Below are 19,954 nucleotides of genomic sequence, written 5' to 3'. Positions count from 1 at the left end.
AAAGATAGATGACTTCTAAACTGCCTTCTAAGGAGAGTGGTTCAGTTGATTGCAGGGCTATTGCTTTGTTAAGTGGAGGTATGCAAGTGTGGGGTGGAGTGGAATTTCTGGGACTGTGAAGGAGATGGCACAAAGTAGAAGAGGCCAAGCATCTGCCTTGTTTATCTTCAATTTCTCCCCCAAATAACTGCTAAAAAATCCTTCAAGGGCTTCCCTGGTGGCGCAGTGGTTGAGAGTCCGCCTGCCGATGCAGGGGACACGGGTTCGTGCCCCGGTCTGGGAAGATCCCACATGCCGCGGAGCGGCTGGGCCCGTGAGCCATGGCCGCTGAGCCTGCGCGTCTGGAGCCTGCGCTCCGCAACGGGAGAGGCCACAACAGTGAGAGGCCCACGTACTGCAAAATAAATAAATAAAAATCCTTCAAGTCTATCAGATTGAAGGTGGGTCAAATCTTAACTTCCCAGAGTGCTCATATGTCTGGTTCAGGCCTGATTTGTATCAAGTATGTGTTCACACAAGGGTTCACCAGAGTCATGCTGAGCAACAAGGGTAAGACATACTCACTGTCATGATCACTAGCACTCAGTAGGCTTCTTCAGTGCTTCCCAGGGCTTGGGAAAGGCAGATACATTGGGGAAGCCTGGGGTCAGGTTCACAGACCTGGCATCTAGCCTTGGTTCTGCACTGCCCTCCAAGGGACCTTGGATAGGATGTCTCTTCTCTCTGGGTCTCAGATTCCTCATTTGAAAATGACAGAGTAGCTGGAAGTTACTATGGCAGACACCTGGAAAACTCAGCCTGCCATCTCCATCAGGCCTGCCTGAGAGCAGAGGCGTGCCCAGACAAAGGTGTAAGAGGCTTCCACGGCAGAAATACTGTCAATGCGAGTCATTCTGTCCATTGATTTATTGCTTTCTGAGACTTGGGAGAGGGGCCCATTGTTGCATCCTAGCAGGGTGTGGGGCATCCATGGTCAGCAGAAGTTTATCTTGGACTCCACTCATGGACAGGTTCAAGACCAATGCTGAAACAGTAACAGGGGACTTCCCTGGTGGCTCAGTGGTTAAGAATACACCTGCCAATGCAGGGGACAGGGGTTCGATCCCTGGTCTGGGAAGATCCCACATGCCATGGAGCAACAAAGCCCGTGCACTATAACTACTGAGCCTGTGCTCTAGAGCCCATGAGCCACAACTACTGAGCCCGCCTGCCACAATTACTGAAGCCCCCGTGCCCTAGAGCCTGGGCACTGCAACTACCGAGCCCAAGTGCTGCAACTTCTGAAGCCCGCGTGCCTAGAGCCCGTGCTCTGCAACAAGAGAAGCCACCGCAATGAGAAGCCCGGGCACCACAACAAAGGGTAGCTTCTGCTCCCCGCAACTAGAGAGAGCCCGCATGCAGTAACGAAGACCCAATGCAGACAAAAAATGAAATGAAATGAAATGAAATGAAATAAAGTAACCTAAAAAAAAAAGAAAGGATGCAGGCAGATCTGGGTTCTACTCCCAACTTGGCCCTGAATTCCCTGTGTGACTCTGTTTGGGTCAATTAACCACTTAGGACCTCGGATTCCTCATATCTACATCTTATGGAATTTGAACTTAACACTGTTTATCTTTGCCTTCTACCCTCCCCCTTCCATCCCTTCCTTCCTTCCTTTCTTTTTAGCTGCCAAACCCTGTTTTCAAGTGTACTTTTACACAGATGCCCAATAAATGAAATAAAGAAAGATGGCGTTCATCTGGTTGAAGTGTGGTTGGGATCTCTGGAACCTACCCCGTCTAAGCCTCCTCTGCAGCCCATAAGACTTCTCAGAGTATGGATGACCCCTCATGAGATGGCCCTAGTCTCCCCTTGAAGCTTCATCTCCTGCTGTCTCCTCACCCACATCCCCTCTCTCCCTAACACTGGCCAACTAGCCAGTCCCCCAACTGTGCCACACACTGTCACTCTTCCCTGCCTTTCTTCAAGCTGTTCTCTCTTCCTGGAATGCTCTGGCCTTGTTGTCTGTCTGGCAAACTCCAACTCATCCTTCAAGGCCCACATCAAAGGTGTGCTTTTCAGGAAGTCTTCCCTGAGGGCCTCATGCAGAATGAGTCTCTCACCCTGCTAGGTCCCTACAGGACTTTGTAAGCCAATGGGTAAAATATGGTTCAGAGGGTAGTTTAACTACTGGGTCATGTGCCTTTCTTCCCGGACAAAGTACAAATGCCTTATGGGCAGGGACTATTCCTCACTGTTTTTTTTTTTTTTTTTGCGGTACGCACACCTCTCACTGTTGTGGCCTCTCCCGTTGCGGAGCACAGGCTCCGGACGCGCAGGCTCAGCGGCCATGGCTCACGGGCCCAGCCGCTCCGCGGCATGTGGGATCTTCCCAGACCGGGGCACAAACCCGCGTCCCCTGCATCGGCAGGCGGACTCTCCACCACTGCGCCACCAGGGAAGCCCCCTCACTGGGTTTTATGCCCTAGCAACTGGCACCAGCAGCACTTGCTAGAGGTGCCCACACAACACGGGACCTGGGGTTGCATGGAAGCCCAGCCATTCTGGGGTCTGGCACACGGTAGGCGCCTACCTAGCATGGGTCCCCGTGTATGTGCAATCCCTCGTCCTAAGGCAGTGGCGTCAAGGAGGCATTCATGGGACCTGGCACACCATGGGAGCTCACCCAGCACAGGGCCTGGCTCTCGGGGTGCTCAGTCAATGCTTGCTATATGGTATTTCAATGGGATGGAAGCCCAGTTCTGGGAAAGCTGCTGGCTTCTCCCCAAAGAAACCAATATTTTCCCTCCCTTCACCACTGGTCAGAAGAGCAAATGGAATCACCTCCTACAGCCGGGGGCAGACAGGGCTGCAGAGCTGAGGTGGTGGGAGAGGTCTCTGGGGTAACGAGAAGATACTGTTTCCTTATCGCCATTGGCATGTTCTCAAGCTATTACTCCCTGTCACCCTCCCGGCTCAGCCTCCATTTGGACTTCTTCTGATAAACACCAATATCTGTGCAAATTCTTGAGGCTGGGCTGCTCTGCTGGAACTCCAGATGTGTGATAAGGCAGGGAAATACATTTTCAGTCCACTAAGTCATCACATTTTCTGACAAGGATTCCCAGGCGCCGCAGATCTCTGATGACTAATATTGCATGCACTCAGCAGAAGGCTCAGAAACAATCTAAACCATCCGCAGGCTGTCAGGTGTCAGCTCATCTCCTGGCTTTGCATCTTGAGGGGCCCTTCGAGGAGCTCGGCGTCCTAACACGGGAGAGCAGCAGGTTCTGTGCTGCTGTGTGAAGAGGGTCGGGGCAGACAGTGGTCTTGTGCTCCCTGTGGGTGCGTTTGGTGGATCTATAAACCTCTCCAGGCCTCAACCTTCCCACCTGTCCAGTGGGGGAGGAATGATTCCACAATCTCTAAGGGACTTTCCAGCTCCAAGCCTCTGTGATTCTCTTCTCTGCCATTAGGAGCACGGGACAGCAGAATCTCATTGCTGTGAAGTGTAAGGGAGGGCTCAGAATCCTGGGAAAAAAGGAATAGAAGTAGCTGTCTTCTTCTCCATCGTCATCATAGCAACTACCACTTTCCATGACTTATCTCACCTATTTTTATCTCTGGAATCAGGTAGACCTGCATTCAAAGACCTGTTGTGTCACTGACTAGCTGTGTGACCTTGAGCAAGTTACTTAATCTCTCTGAGCCTCCGTTTTCTCCCATGAAATAAGGAGGTAATAAGAATTTAATGAGATGATATAAAGTACTTATAGCAAGTGCTTAGAACACTGGAAGCACCAATAAGTGTTGCCTTAAAAAAATCAGTGTTGGGCTTCCCTGGTGGCGCAGTGGTTGAGAGGCCGCCTGCCGATGCGGGGGACGCGGGTTCGTGCCCCGGTCCGGGAGGATCCCACATGCCGCGGAGCGGCTGGGCCCGTGAGCCATGGCCGCTGAGCCTGCGCGTCCGGAGCCTGTGCTCCACAACGGGAGAGGCCACAACAGTAAGAGGCCCGCGTACCGCCAAAAAAAAAAAAAAAAAAATCAACTCAGTGTTAACAATGATCCTTATAATACTCTTTATGAAATCATGATCACTCTCTTGATTTTACTGATGTGGGAGGTGAAGTACAGAGAGGTGAAATAACTTACCAGAAGGTCAGAGCCTGGGCTGTCCCCAGGTCTATCTGACCCCAGGTTCATGGACTTAACCGTTGCACTGTGCTCCATTGCAAGAACCCTCAGCCCACTTTCTCTGTACCCTTTTCTCAAAGCTGGTTCAGCTGCCAGGGCTGGCATCTATGGAAATGAAAGTGACTGGCTGAGGGCTGCTAAGTTGGACAGGACTGTGGGGAAGCAGCCTGGTTTTGGGGGCTCCGGGCCCCTGAGGAGGTGGGCTGGGAGCGAGGTATGGAAGTCATCTGGCCACTTGAATTTGGGCTTTTCTTTGCGAAAAAAAATTGAGAAGAAAATAGATTGCAGTCTGTTACAGACCCAGTGGCTGCAAATCATCCTGAAAATTAGCTTTCTATGGAAAAATCTATAGACTAATTAACTCCATGGCCTCTCTAACGAGTTCAAGCACAATAAGGCCTCTGAAAATATCGAGGCATTTTGCAGCTGCCTTGAATTCTACCTGGGGAGACATGCGCACAGCTCGTGAGGCTGTTTGAGAGGTTCCAGGATGAAAGAGGAATCGTCAGTGATTCATTTCCAAGGGCAGAAGCTGGGCAGCTGTGTCTCTGGTTTATTGCAGAGGGAAGCACAGAGCTCCAGGCTTGTCGGGAGAGACGGAGTCCCCGCCTTTGTGGCCTTGGTTGGCACTGGGGTGTGGCCCAGTATTAGCCATTCCTCTGAACTCTGTGTCCTCAGTGTGAAGACTGTGAGGCCGTCATCAGGTGTGGACAGAGAAAGGTTTCCTGGGACTTGGCCACGGAAACCAAGGTGGGAACCTTTTGTTGACTCTCTGCTGTCCTGGTGGGTCAGGGGTGCTCAGGCCCTGGGAGGTGGCAGGCACCTTGCTGTGTGTGCTGTGCAGACAGCCCAGCCAGCAGAGTCCCTGGGGACTTTACTTCTCCCAACAGATCCAGACTGCTTGGGCTGGGGCACTGTCATCAGACTGCTGGCCTTTGCCCACCACTTCTCTCAGACACCAGCTTGTTCAAGGAATAGCCACTATAGTGCACACAGCACACATGGGGGCTCACTTGAAGGCATGTGCACACGCGTGAGTGCCCACGAAGAGTCACAGCACACACTCTGTGTATACCCCACACTTGTGTATATGTAAAAATGCACATTCATGAACACACACTCACACATACATCTTCACCCACGCTGACATACAGCACTCAGGCTGGAAATAATCTTGCTGTTGTTTCCTGGAAGCACAGACCACCATCCCACAGCCCAAGATAGTCCTGGGGGTCAACCTCAGCATACCAGGCTTTGAGGAGGGGAGGGGCAGGGGCCCAAACCCTCTCTACCTCTGTCCCTTCCAGGAAATGCACACTAATGTCTCTCATTGCCACCTTCCTAAAGTCATAGTCCAGGCCTGGTTTGAACAGAAATCTCTGCAGGGCCTGTGCATGGTCCAGATATCACTCCACACGTCCTCTGCGCCAGGCCTGCTGCTGCCCCCAGGCCCCAGCGACGTATGCCTTGCTTGGAACAGGCCCTCAGGAAATACCTCATGGCCAACACGCTCTCCACGAGGGACTTGTGCTATTACCACGAAGTAAGAGAGCTACTGGTTCCACAAAGGGAGGGTGGGAGAGGGGAGGGGGGACCACCCAGGCCTACTGATGACGGGGGATGCTTATGCTTGCGTCAGCATTCTCGATTACGCCGTGCCTGGACGCCATGCTCTCCTGCTCCTGGAAGGTGGGTATGAGCATCCCTGCTTCCCGAAGAAGACACCAAGGCCCAGAGAGGTGAAGTGACCTGCCTGTGGTCCCATCACAGTGAGTAGTAGGGCCCCGAACAGAGCACGTCTGATCCCAAAGTCTGCTCTTTACCTTCAACCGCCGCCCGGGTGTCCGGCTAAAATGTCAAGACCCCCATCCAGCTATAAGTGAGAGCATCTAGGAAGTGAAAATGAAGTATTCTCCAAACGGTTCTTTTCTGGAAAGCCCTGCAGCCTGACTGTGGGTGAGACCTGGCTTTGAATCCCAGCTCCGTCCCTCACTGGCTGGGTGACCCTGAGCCCCTGGTTCACGTCTACAGTCATTTCCTAGTTCAATCTCAGTGGGTTGTACTCCCAGCGTTGGACAGAGTTGACCACTTCCTCCTCTTCCTTGAAACCCTTTCTTCCTCTTGGCTTCCTGGATGTCACAGTTTCCCGGCTTTTCTCCTATACCTCACTGGCCACCCTTCCTGGGTCTTCTTGGCTGACTCATCCTCTTCTCTCCAGCCTCTGAACCGTGGCGCGCCACAGTCCTGGCTCCTCCCGTGTCTCTGTTTGTCCGCACTTCCCTGGGATCTCATCCAGTGTCATGGTTTTAAGTACCATCTCGGCTCATGACTTCCAAATGTATACCTCCATCTGGGAACTCTTCCCTAACCCCAGACTCATGTACCTAACTGTCCCCCAGATCTCCTCTTGGGTGTCTAAGAGCATCTCAAACGAACATGTGCTACCAGCTGCTCAGGCTGAAAAGTTTGTAGACTCCCTGACACGCCTCTTTCTCTCACCTGCCACAACTGATCAATCGGGAAAACAAGCTGCCTCCTCCTTTGCAAACACATCCAGGATCTGACTACTTCTCACCACATCTATTGCCTGGAACACTACTCTTCTCCACCCCGGAGATACCCATGGGTGCACTTGGTCCAAGCCACCGTCCTGTCTCACCTGAATTATCGCAACAGCCTTATTAACTGATTGTGTTTCTTCTACCCTAGCTCTTTAAGGTGTAAATCAACGCAGCAACCAGAGAGAGCCTTTTAATACAACTCACATCACAATTCTCCTGTGCTCAGAACCTTGCCGTGGCTTCCCTGTTTCTCTGAGAGCAAAAGCCAAAGTTTACAATGGCCTTGAAGACCCCCATGATTGGTATCCACCTGACCTCCCTGACCACCTCTCTAGAGACTGTCCCCCTCACTCATCACTCCAGCCACAGGCCTTTGCACCTAATGCCCCATTGCTTAGAACACGCTTCCCCAAGTATCCACAGGGCTCACACGCTTATCTGTGTCATGTCACCTTTTTGGTGAGGTCTCCCCTGGCCATCCTATTTTAAATCCCCCCACCCCCATCTCATGACAGGTATTCCCCAACCCCTTATCCTGTGCGTGTGTGCACGCTCTCAGCACTGATCCCCTTCTAGCTGACTCTCCCTTTCATGTATTGATTATATTTATTGTTTTATCATCCCTCCCCTCCAGCTAGAACATCTGCTCTGCGGGAACAGTGCCATGGACATCAAAATGTATTCATTGAACGATTAGCATTTCATTTTTTTTTTTGTGGAAAGCAAATTACCTTTATTAGCAAGTATTTGCTGAACAATATTACAGACTAGCCTCTCTGCTGGGATACGAGAAGTATTCAGAGCAGTCCCTACCTCAAGGCATTTACAATCTGGATAGAGAGCTAAGCTCTCTGGAAAGAGAGAACCACACAGGGGATATCAAAAGTAAGCATGCCTGCCTAAATGGCCAGGAAAATTCTTTTTTTAAGAAACTTTTAATTTTATATTATAGTTGATTAACAATGTTGTGTTAGTTTTAGGTATACAGCAAAATGATTCAGTTAAACATATATCTATTCTTTTTCAAATTCCTTTCCCATTTAGGTTGTTACATAATATTGAGCAGACTTCCCTGTGCTGTACAGTAGGTCCTTGTTGGGTATGCACTTTAAATATAGTAGTGTGTATATGTTAATCCCAACCTCCCTAACTATCCCTCCCCCCGCCCTTCCCCTCTTGTAATCATAAATTTTTCCTCTAAGTCTGTGAGTCTGTTTCTGTTTGGTAAATAAGTTCATTTGTATCATTTTTTTTTTTTAGATTCCACATATCAGTGATAGGATGATTAGCATTTCTTAACCTCCATGAGACTTGGCTTCTTCATCTATAGAAGTGGGTTATTTGGGGGATTAATTAATGTAATTAAACACCCCACAGTAGTGTTGGCACCATATCCACTCTTTTTCTCTAGTGAACATTCTGGTTTCTTCCCGAAGCCTCTGCCTCATTTCAGATGCTGCCTTTGGCTCCCTGGGGAGAGAGAGGGTGCTGTTGGGAGGGAAAACAGTGTCTGGGACCTCCAAACCCCTCCTCTCGGACCTGGCCCTTGCCCATCACAGGTCCAGTGAGAAGATTCCCCCAGGGGCGTTTGTTTTCTGGGTCCCTCTGGCCATAAACATAGCATTAGTCTGGGGTGTGGGGAAGCACAGGTCCATGCTTGCCCTGCAGGTTCCTGGAGGAAAAACCCTGTGTTTGTGGGAAAGCCATAGAATGAAAGAAGACATTTGCTTCATAAATAGTGAAACGGATGATTTTAACGAAGGTGTGCGTAATGAAGGTGCTGTTTTCTTCTTTGAGGGTGCATTGTTAGTGTAATGTGGCAAGTTTCAATACACTTTTCCCCTCTAAACTGCAACACACACAAAAACCCAGTGAAACAGAAGTCATAGTTCTATTTGCTCAGTGACACTATAAATGTTATTCTTTTTCCATCAAGGTAGAAAGTAAAAACAAAGAAAAACTATGCAAAATCTTGAGTGGCTGAACAGGAGTCACCATGAACTAGAACTGGAACCATGGATAGTGAGAAGTGTGCCTGGCTCTTCCTTCCATCTCCAGAAAGAAGAGAATGTAGCCAGGTTATTACTATATCCTGAGCTAATGGCATGTAGATGTGCATAGCGGGAGACGGCTACAGTTGGCTACTTACATTTCCTTGTCTTGCATCCCATCCCATCCCATCCCATCTATCCCATCCTTCCTCTTCCCTTCCTCTCCCTCCCATTCCTCTCCCCTCCTCTCCCTCCCCCTCCCTTTTTCTTCCTCCTTCCCTCCCCCGCTTCCATCCATTCTTCCTCCCTCCCTCTCCTTCAAATATGTTTGAACACTTGGGATGCCCTACTGTCTGCCTGATGCTTGGGATACAAAGATGAACAAGATAAGAGCTTTGATCTCAAAGAGCTTTAGTCCTGTAGGAGGGGCCTGCTTGGGAACCAACAGTCACATCTTATGATAGATGTTTGTGCAAAGTTCTGTGAAAACCCAGAGGAGGGAGGGGTGGGAAGGCTTCACAGAAGAGGTGACATTGAGCTGTGGCTGGAGGGATGAGTGATTGGGAGGGCGTGGCGAAGATTTCTAGTGAGAAAGCAAAGCAAGGACCAAGGTGTGGAGGTTAAGCTTGTGCATTTGGTTGTGTGTGTGTGTGTGTGTGTGTGTGCTGGTCTAAAAAAGTAGGAAGACTGATGGGGACAGGCTTCTCCTTTGCTTTAGGAAGCTTTGCTCTGTCTCGGTTCCCCATAGTTGTTTCCCCATCGCTGAAATGAGCTCATCAACGGAGGGGACACTCCTCCTTGGAGGCCTTAGTATCGGAATTAAAGGGCCCTGGCCATGGCCTTAGGACCTTTTCTGTCCTTGCACCAGATGAGGGGGTGGCTGGACTCTCCCCACCTCTGGATTTCCCTCCCTCGGGGCTGCTGTGCACCCATGCTACGTGCTTAGGGCTTTCAGGCCACATGAAGACACCACCCATGACTCTCGTCACAGAAAGTTTCATTTAGTGGTGTCTCCTGAGACCTGGCAGAATTCTACCGGATTAACCAGGAACGGGCTGGACCATCCCTGGGCTGGCAGCTCCCACAGTGGCAGAGCTGGCCCAGCTTAGGGACCCTGATCCTCGGTGAGTGAGGACTTGCCCACCTCCTGGGTCTCCTTCCCCCTGGAACAGCTCAGGGCAGAGGAGAAGTGTACCCAGAGGCCTTTGGAACCCCGTCCCAGCCTCGATGCTCTTGGAGGCTTCTCTGTAGTGGCAACAAAAGTGAAAGAGGGCCCTGAGTGGGAGACCTCCCTTCTGCCCCGGCCTGGCCCTGAGCTGTGGGAAGTTGCTGCCGTAGTAAAGGAATGGTGACTTCCTGCTTTTCTGGGCAGTGAGGGGACCTAAGATCAGCGAAATCCACGGCCGTTGAAAAGATCTGAGGCCTCTGGCAGGCTCAGGATAAAGGGTCGGGAGAAGGCTCTGCTGGAGTTTAGCACTTACTAAGCACTGGTTGATGGCAGCTGGGGGCTCCAGGCGTGCAGGGATCTCTGTCTTTCCACCATTGCCCGATACAGAACCACATGCTTCGTAGGTGCTTGGGTGAATATTTGTTAAGACACGCGTGCATACATGCATATATGCATACATGGGTGACTTGATGAAACTGTCCTCCAGTCTCTTCAATGAGCCTCAGTTTCTATTCAGGGCTTCAATCTCAACCCAGTCCGCCGCGTCTCTGAATTTGAGCCTGGCACGTCCTTTCCAAGGAGCCAGACTTAGGACCCCTTCGTCTTTCCCACCTCCTTGTCTAAGGCTAAAGTCACTCACGCCAGAATATACCTCTGACCTATTTCCTACTGCAGCAGCTGCGCATTGGCTAAAATTTCTTATGTGATTCCCCAGGTTTTTTTTTTTTTTTTAGAGCAAAGAGGCTTGAGGGACCTCAGACGGCTCTTCCATAAAGAGGGGCCGGTGTTCCTGGAGGCCCAGAACTCTCTGAAAAACCCAGACAACGAGGACGACCAGCTTGTGGTATAATCATTGTCTCAGTGTGTAGACAAACAAAGTGGCTCGCCTAGAGCCACTCAACCAGGAAGCAGCGACTGGACAGCAATAGCCTTAATGTGCTGTCCGAGAACGTGGGAGTCAGTGGCCTGTTTGGATTCTGACTCCAATGCTTCAGCCTTTGGAGCCTCAGTCTCCTCAGCTGTAAAATGGACATCATAGACCTTACCCGTGAGAGTTGTTGGGGGGATTCGATGACTTTGGGAATTAGACAGTGCTCGCTCAATGTGAAACCGAGCAGGACCCTGTGGGGTCTAATCAGGGAGGGGAAAGGATGCGGAGACGAGGAAGAGTCAAGAAACAAGAGTGCAGCCTTGGGGCAGGCTCCTGGCTCCCCTTCAAGGGATACACACAACAATATCTTTGAGCTGTTTTGCAGAAATTGAACACCCTCACCAGGCGGGAGAAGTTAACTGTATGCTGCCCACAAGCACGGGGACCCCAGACCCACTGGAACCCGAAGGCTGATGACGCTGACTCCCACTTACCTCACCCCCAACCAATCAGAAGAACGTCCACAAGCTGATCACCCCCTCGTCTTTGAACCATTAGGATGAAACTCCTCACTACCGCCTCCAGGGCGGGACACACAGTTCTGAGGGCGTTAGCCTGCTGTGGCCCCCTTTGCCTGGCAAAGCAATAAAGCCATTCTTTTCTATTACACCCAAAACTCTGTCTCCGAGATTTAATTCGGTGTTGGGGTACAGAGGCCGGATTCAGCAACAAATACTGGCCATTCCTATCATTTGCTGCTTACGATGGCCCAGGTCTAGAGCTAAGCATGTGACTGGGGCATCTCACTGAATCCTTACCAGAGCTCTATAGAGTCACACAGGTGAGTCCACTGAGTTCTTGAGAGAAGGAAACTTACCACAAAGCCTGGAGACAGCTCTTGCATGGTGGGGACGAGCGTGGACTCAGCTTCTTTTCACTCCATGCACATCTTCTTACGGCACGCTTAAAAGGAACCCTATCTTCCAATTCCTCTGCTTGGCAGCCCCCAGAGGAACAAATGCCGCTGCAGACAATGGACAGAAAAAAGGGGGCCCTTGAGAAAAGAAGCTGTAAGCACCATTGGCTGCGTGAAGGGCGGGCCCACCAGAGCCCTGCAGGTAAGGAAACCTGGCTGGAATCTGGAGACAGGCCTACGGTAGAGCCCCCGCCCCCGGCGCCTCCCAGCAGCAACAACACTTCTTTTTTAAGTCAGATGTTGCCTGGAAGTCGTTGCTTCGGCAATTACCTCTGAAACCCATTGTTTCCTCAGCCCCATTAACATGTCAGATCCTGGCAGCCGCTGACGGGGCAAACACCCCTTGGAGGGCTGCAATTCAATTTAAGATCACCTCCCCTACACAGACAGCCTTGGAGCCGGCCCATCTCCAGATTTCCCCAAATCGAGGAGAGTCTCAGGGCGCAGTTTGATCATGCTGCTTCCTAAATTAAAAACAAAATTGTAAGTGTTAAACATCTTTAACAAGTCATTAAGCCCCAGCCATAATCCAGAAAAAGTCCCTTAATGAGTAATGACATATGTTGTGAGCACAGTTATCTCCTAATGTTGGATGCTGAGACGGTGTGATGAAATGGCACAGCGCTCAGACGGGATGGATCACCACTAATGGCAGGATAATTTGAGGCTGTTGGGCTGAGGACCCCAGAGGGCCGAGGAGGCAGCCCTGGCCAGGCGGCCAGGAAGTCTCGTTTGTGTCTGGACAGGGTGGCCCTCAATCTCCCTGCCTGATCTGGAGCCGTCTCTCTGCCCCAGAGGCTGCTCTGCCCCCACTCACAGACTCAGCTCTGCTCTGGGCTCTGCCCCAGGACAGGGTCCGTAGTGGTCTAGAGGTCCAGAGGTTGGGCACCAGCCCTCACGCACTGGGTCCTCCCAAGCTCTCCCTGTGTCCCAGCCCGAGTCCCTGGACTCTCGAACGAGGCAGGCATTTTCCTCCAGTTCTATCATGGAGATTCTGCCTTGTTGCTAGTCCCCACTGGCCTCCCCCTATGCTGCCCATTTCTCCTTCCCAGTCTCTGGTTCCTGCCCTTGATGCCCTGTCCACATGTCAAGGCCCTGACCTGCATCCATGTTGTGCTGCTGTGTCCAGAACCCCTGCTGACCATCCTGCTGGACCCCTGTCTGATGTTCATTTACTCACCGGACAGTTCCTGATATGCAAAGACCCTAACTAGCTGGCCCTCACTCCCAAGTCCCAACTCTCAGGAGAGAGAACAGGTTGGCCACGCTTGGGTCACGTGAACGTCCCTAGGGTCATTGGGTATGGCCCACTCACAGGGCGATGAGAAAAGGATTTCCTTTTTCCTACTTGGATTTCTGTGACCCCACACATCCTGCCCACCCATCAGCCCATGTCCTCCTCCTGCCGGGTCTTCCATGGTCCTCCCTCCGTGCAAGGCTCTGGGATTGCAGCTGGAGGACGCCCCTTGAGCCAAGAGTCTTGGGTCAGAGAATTCAGAAGCCGATCTGAGTACTTCAGTAAGGGAAGGGAGAAGTGGGGCAAGGAAGGGGAGGGAGCCACCCGGGGGTGTGACTTCAGGCAGAATCCGCTGAGGGTGGCTTCAGTGTGACCCCGCAGGGGAGCTCTGGAGTGGAAGTTCTGCCCCCAGAGTCATACCTACCTGAGCCAAGCAGCGGGTGCTGGGCTCTAGAAACAATGCCCCCTGCCCCCCGCAGTTTCCTCATTCGCTCACATATTTATTAAACATGTGCTAATTTAGTGAGTGCTTACTCTCTGCAAACCTTGTGCTGAGAACTTTATATACTCTACTACATTGAAAACACAATCACCCAGTGATAGAGGTCCTGTTATTAGGAAACTGAGGTCCAGAGAAGTCAGAAGGTGATTTGCCCAAGGTCATGCATCCAGAGAGAAGTGGAGTCAGGATCTGAACTCAGACTTCAGAGACAGTGGGCTGTTGAGTCTGAGAGAAGAGGTATGTGTGTGTGTGTGTGTGTGTGCATGTGCATGTGTGTGTATTTTTCCTTTCCTAAAGCCCAGGCCTATGCAAATATTTGAGACAGCCTAGCTAAATACTAACACACTGGTCCCCAAACAAACCCAAACATTTAAATTTAAAAAGAAAATTTATTGTATTGAAGTATAGTTGATTTACAATGTTGTGTTAATTTCTGCTGTACAGCAAAGTGATTCAGTTATACATGTATACATTCTTTTTCATATCCTTTTCTATTATGGTTTATCACAGGATATTAAACACAGTTCCCTGTGCTATACAGTAGGACCTTGTTTTTTATCCATTCTATATAATATAGCTTACAACTGCTAATCCCAAAATCCCACTCCATTTCTTCCCCACCCCTCTTCCCTCTTGGCAACCACAAATCTGTTCTCTAACCCAAATCATTAAATTTTTAAAAAAATAAATTTATTTATTTTATTTTTGGCTGTGTTGGGTCTTTCTTCGTTGCTGCGTGCGGGCTTTCCCCTAGTTGCGGCGAGCGGGGGCTACTCTTCCTTGAGGTGCGCAGGCTTCTCATTGCGGTGGCTTCTCTTGTTGTGGAGCACGGGCTCTAGGCCCGTGGGCTTCAGTAGTTGTGGCGCACAGGCTCAGTAGTTGTGGCTTGTGAGCTCTAGAGAGCAGGCTCAGTAGTTTGGCGCAGGGGCTTCGTTGCTCCGCGGCCTGTGGGATCTTCCTGGGCCAGGGCTCGAACCTGTGTCCCCTGCATCGGCAGGCGGATTCTTATCCACTTTCCCACCAGGGAAGCCCAAATCATTTAAGTTTTAACAGCAAATAAACCAATTGGAATCTTGGCCCCATAGAATCTCTGAATTGAGACAGAGTTGAGAGGGAGCTAAGAGACCTCCTGGCTTAACACTTGCATTTAACAGATGAAGAGAACGAGGCCCAGGGAAGAACTGGCTTGTCCAAGGTCACGAAGCAAGTGAGTGGAAGAGCTGCCAGGACTGAAGGGGACACAGGACGCCGCAGGCCACACGCTCTCCTGTCTCACAGCAGTCTGCTATTTTCATGAGAGCTCAGGAAAACTTCTCACTGTGCCGTTTACTTAGAAACAACAGAAACACATCATAGAAGAGGATCAATTCCTGACCGTGCATTCAAAATTAGACATTTACAGGGCTTCCCTGCAGAGTTTTCTCCATTGGTGCCCAAAGGAACCAACATCGCCCTTCAGCAGCTAGGGGGTGGCGAGTACAACCAGGTAAGGTCTAGAGGAGACAGCAGGTGCCTCAGACCCAGATGCTCTCAGCTTAAGCTGGTGTCTGCCCGGCCTGGCCCTGTCCTCCATTTCTGGATCTTGTCCCTCCATCCGTCTTCAGTTTTAAGCGTCATCCGTCTCTTTGGTCCTTTGGCCTCAGTGGCTCTTTCATACCCAAGGACTTGTTGGCTCAGGGATCACTGCTGCCTGTCATTGATGACCTTCCAAAGCTGGGCCTGTGCTGGATGCTCGGAGGTCATTATGTGGCTACATATCTAGCACCGTGAGCCTCTCAGGGATCTTAGGTGTGAGGATGAGTGCCCAGAAGCCACTTCGTTGCTGTGACAATGAAAGGAAGGACACTGAGGCTGACTCACAGACTTCGGTGCCTGGTGAGAGAGGGGGGGATATTTGGGCTGAGAACTGGACTGAGAGTTAGCAGAAATGGTGGCCAGCTCAAGCCTGATAAAAGTCGGCTGTGTGGCCTAAGGAGAATTCTTGCCCCTCTCTGAATGTCAAGTGGGATGGATTTGGGTACTTTCAAGCGCACACATCTTTGATTCTCTGGACTAGAGAAAGGGGCTGCATTCTATAGTCTCTGCATTCTCTTTCACACATCTGCCTTAAGAAGAAGAGACACCCCTAGGCCCTGGATGGAAAATGCTGCTCAGAGGTCTGCCATGGGAGACAGCAGAGGGCTGGGGATTTGTGGTTCCCAGCTTCTGAGTGTCCAAAGTGGCTGGCATGGACTGAGCTTTTCTTAGCTATTTGGTCCTCACAGTATGCTAGGCTAAGGGGGACAGAGCATCCTCCCAGCCTCTGCCCTAAAGCAGCAGCTCTCCCATCCTGGGACTCAAAGAGGGACAAGAAAACACTCTTTGTTCTGGGCAGACAGTACAAAGCCTTGTTGCCATAGCAGCAGCAGCTATTTCCTCCAGCTCTGAGCTGGGGCAGCAGCTCAGCTGGGCCTGGGCTCAGGCCCTGTGAAGGCGGGAGCAGAGGTCGGCCTCGTGTGTGGGATGTCTGTGTCCCCACACTGAGACCCCAGCAATGCACCAGCAGTGGAACAAGAAGTTGGCAGTCACTGAGGGTACCTTCCTGTCATCAGCCAAAGCTGGGCTGGTGGCAGCCAGGGCCTGGGGCTGGGGCCAGGGCTCGAGGACCCAGCTGTTGAAGCCGGGCTGCCTGGATGCGGAAACCTTTCATAACCAGGCTGGCATAGGAGGCTGGCCTTGCAGGGGCTACAGAGCCCTGGAGGAAGTGGTGGAGAGGCCTGTAGGGAAGGGGATGGGGGGGGAAGGAGGCAACTGTCCTGGACCTATCAGGCCCTGAAATATGGATGGGGCAAAGAATTCAGAAACTCCTAAACTTCTAAAAAAATGAAGCCCAACAGCTTCTCCCTGCTGGCCTGTCTCTCCTTTATCTGTTGAGCCTTGTGGGGAGTGGACACAGTGGGGGGAGCTTGGAAGGACTAAGGGTAGATTCAAGGACTTCCAGGAACTGAAATGGGCTGAATGGGAGATGAGAGACTCAGCAACTGGCTTTTCCCAGCAGCAAACAGAGGTGCTCTATGCTCTGAGGTCACAGACAGAGCTCAATCTTACTTCTGTCAGTTTGAATATGTACGAGGTGCTTGCCTCTCTAAGCCTCAGTTTCCTCATATGTAAGATGGGAACATTCACACCTAAGAGTGTTTTTTACAGCCTTAAATGAGATAATGCATGAAAAATGCCAGGGGCACAGCTGGCCCATGGGAAGCGCTCAATAAACAGTGTTGAACCAGAGAAAAATGCCATTTTTATCAGAATGTAAGTCAGAAGTGGCTAAAAATCAGCAATTTCATCTGGTTTAACCTAATATCAGTGGGTGTGATGACCCCCATGTTAGGGTGGGGCTATGGGATAGTGCTGAGGGTTCCACCACTTGCTCCCTGGGTAACCTTGGGCAAGTCGCTCAACTTACCCCCATTCCTTCTCTGTGAAACAGGAATATACAAGTGTTGTGTGGACACAGAAAGCAAACTTATGGTTACCAAACGGGAAAGGAGGGGTGGGGAAGGATAAATTAGGAGTTTGGGATTAGCAGATACAAATTACTATATATAAAATAGGTAAGCAACAAGATCCTACTGTATAGCACAGGGAACTCTTTTCAATATCTTTTTTTAAACATTAATTAATTAATTTTATTTATTTATTTTTGGCTGCGTTGGGTCTTCCTTGCTGCACGCGGGCTTTCTTTAGTTGCGGTGAGCGGGGGCTACTCTTCGTTGCGGTGAGCGGGCTTCTCATTGTGGTGGCTTCTCTTGTCGCGGAGCACGGGTTCTAGGAGCATGGGCTCAGTAGTTGTGGCTCGCTGGCTCTAGAGTGCAGGCTCAGTAGTTGTGGTGCATGGGCTTAGTAGCTCCACGGCATGTGGGATCTTCCCGGACCAGGGCTCAAACCCGTGTTCCCTGCATTGGCAGGCAGACTCTTAACCAGTGCACCACCAGGGAAACCCTCAATATCTTTATAATAAAGTATAATCAAAAAGAATCTGGGGCTTCCCTGGTGGCGCAGTGGTTGAGAGTCCGCCTGCCGATGCAGGGGACGCGGGTTCGTGCCCCGGTCCGGGAGGATCCCACATGCTGCGGAGCGGCTGGGTCTGTGAGCCATGGCTGCTGAGCCTGCGCGTCCAGAGCCTGTGCTCTGCAGCGGGAGAGGCCACAACAGTGAGAGGCCCGCGTACCACAAAAAAAAAAAAAAAAGAATCTGAAAAAGAATATATATATAGATATATGCTCACATATATATGTAACTGAATTATTTGCTGTACACCGGAAACTAACATGAAATTGTAAATCAACTATACTTCAAATAAAAAAAAAAAGAAAGTGTTGTGTGAATGACATGAACTAATATAGGGGAAGTACTTAGAGGATATTGCCTGGCCCAGAGCTGGTGCTAAATAAAAGCTTTTTAAGTGAATAACTATGGTTAACTGGGATGGGATGATTATTATTCCTATTTACATGATAGGAAATAGAGATTTGCCCAGTTCACACAGCTGGGGCTAGTACCCAAGTGGTCTGAATCCAGTTAGCGTTCTTGCCATTGCCCCAGCTGCTTGTCCTCTGCAGCCTCCTGTCCCGTCCAGCCCAATCCATCTCTCCACTCTGATGATGGTCCATCTGTCTGTCCAGGAGGCTGGTCAGCTAGTCGGCCAGCCACCATTCATCAATCAATCAATCCTTCCATGTATTTATCCATCTTCTTCCTTCCTTACCTTTTTCTCCCATCTTCATGAAACCAACTTCTGTTGGATGCTAGAATTTGGTTGAAATGATCTCAAAACCTAGAAATCATTTTTTAAAAGTCAAATTTATTAAGGTATAATCTACACACAGTAAAATACACCCTATTAAGGATGTAGTTTGATGAGTTGTGACAATTGTATATAATTGTGTAGCCATTGCTGTAATCAAGATATAGAACACTGCCATCGTCTTATTTGCCCCAAAGCTTTCAAGTTCCTTTGTAGTCAGCCATTCCCCTTATCCACAGCCCCTTGATAGCTACTAATCTATTTTCTTTCCTTATAGTGTTGCCTATTCTAGAATGTGGTATAAACGGAATCAAATAGTATGTAGCCTTTTGAGTTTGGCTTCTTTAACTCAGGAGATTCTTCCTTGTGGGTAGATGTATCAGTCGTACGTTTATTTTTATTACAGAGTAGTATTCCTTTGTATGGATATACCACAATTTGCTTATCTGTTCACTCTTTGAAGGACATCTGAATGGTTTCCAATTTTTAGCAATTATGTATAAAGCTGCTATAAACATTTACATATAGATTTTTGAGCAAACATAAGTTTTCATTTCTTGAGAGTAAATACTTAGGAGTGAGACTGCTGGTTCATATGGCAAGCTATATTTAATTCCGTAAGAAAGTGCGCAGACGTTTTCCATTTTGTGTTCCCATCAGCAGTGTATGAGAGCTCCATTTGCTTTGCATTCTTGTCAGCACTTGGTATTGACTGATTTAAAATAATCTTTAGCCATTCCAACAGGTGTGTGATGGAATCTCATTGTAGTTTAAATTTACATTTTCCTAATGATTAATAATGGTGGTGGTGGTGGTGGTGGTGGTGTGTGTGTGTGTGTGTGTGTGTGTGTGTGTGTGTGTGTGTGTGTGTTTCCATCCATATATCTTCTTTGGTGAAGTGTCTATTTATAACTCTTGTCCATTTTAAAATTGGGTTATTTGTTTTCTTATTTCTGAGTTTTAAGAATTCTTTCTTTAGTTCTTTTTATGTTCTTTATCAGACATGTGCTTTGTAAATATTTTTCTCCCAGTCTATGTCTTACTTTTCTATTTCTTAACAGTGTCTTTCAAAAAGCAGAAGGTTTACATTTTGTTAAAGTACAATTAATTATTTTTTCTTTTATGGATCATGATTTTGGTGTCACATCTGTGAAATCTTTTCCTAACCCCAAGATCTCCTCCTTTGTTTTTTTCTATAAATTTTATGAGGGCTATGATCCATTTTGTGTTCATTTTTATATATAATACAAGGTATAGATCAATTTTCTTCCCTTCCTCCCTTCCTTCCTGCCTTCTTTCCTTCCATATGGATGTGCAAATTGTTCTAACACTATTTGTTGTGTTATTGTTTTTCCATTGAATTACCATTGTACCTTTGTCAAAAATCAAATATATATAGAAGTCTATTGCTCACCACTGTTCTCCTCTGTTGATCTCTGTTTCTATCCTTTCACCAGTACCAAATGTCTTGATTACTCTAGCGTTAGAGTAAGACCTGATCAGGTGGTGTGATTTCTCCAACTTTGTCCTTTTTCAAAATTGTCTTGGTTATTCTAGTTCCTTTGTTTTTCCATGTAATGTTTAGAATCAGGCTTTGATTTCTACAAAAAAAAATTTCTGGGATTTCTATAAGGATTTTGCTGAATCTACGGACAAATTTGGGGAGAATTTGTATCTTAATATTCT

The sequence above is a fragment of the Grampus griseus genome (genome assembly GCF_964374135.1).
Source record: "Grampus griseus genome assembly, chromosome: 1".
Classification (NCBI taxonomy): Eukaryota; Metazoa; Chordata; class Mammalia; order Artiodactyla; family Delphinidae; genus Grampus; species Grampus griseus.
The sequence above is the reverse complement of the archived record's forward strand: the minus strand, read 5'-3'. Positions refer to the sequence as shown.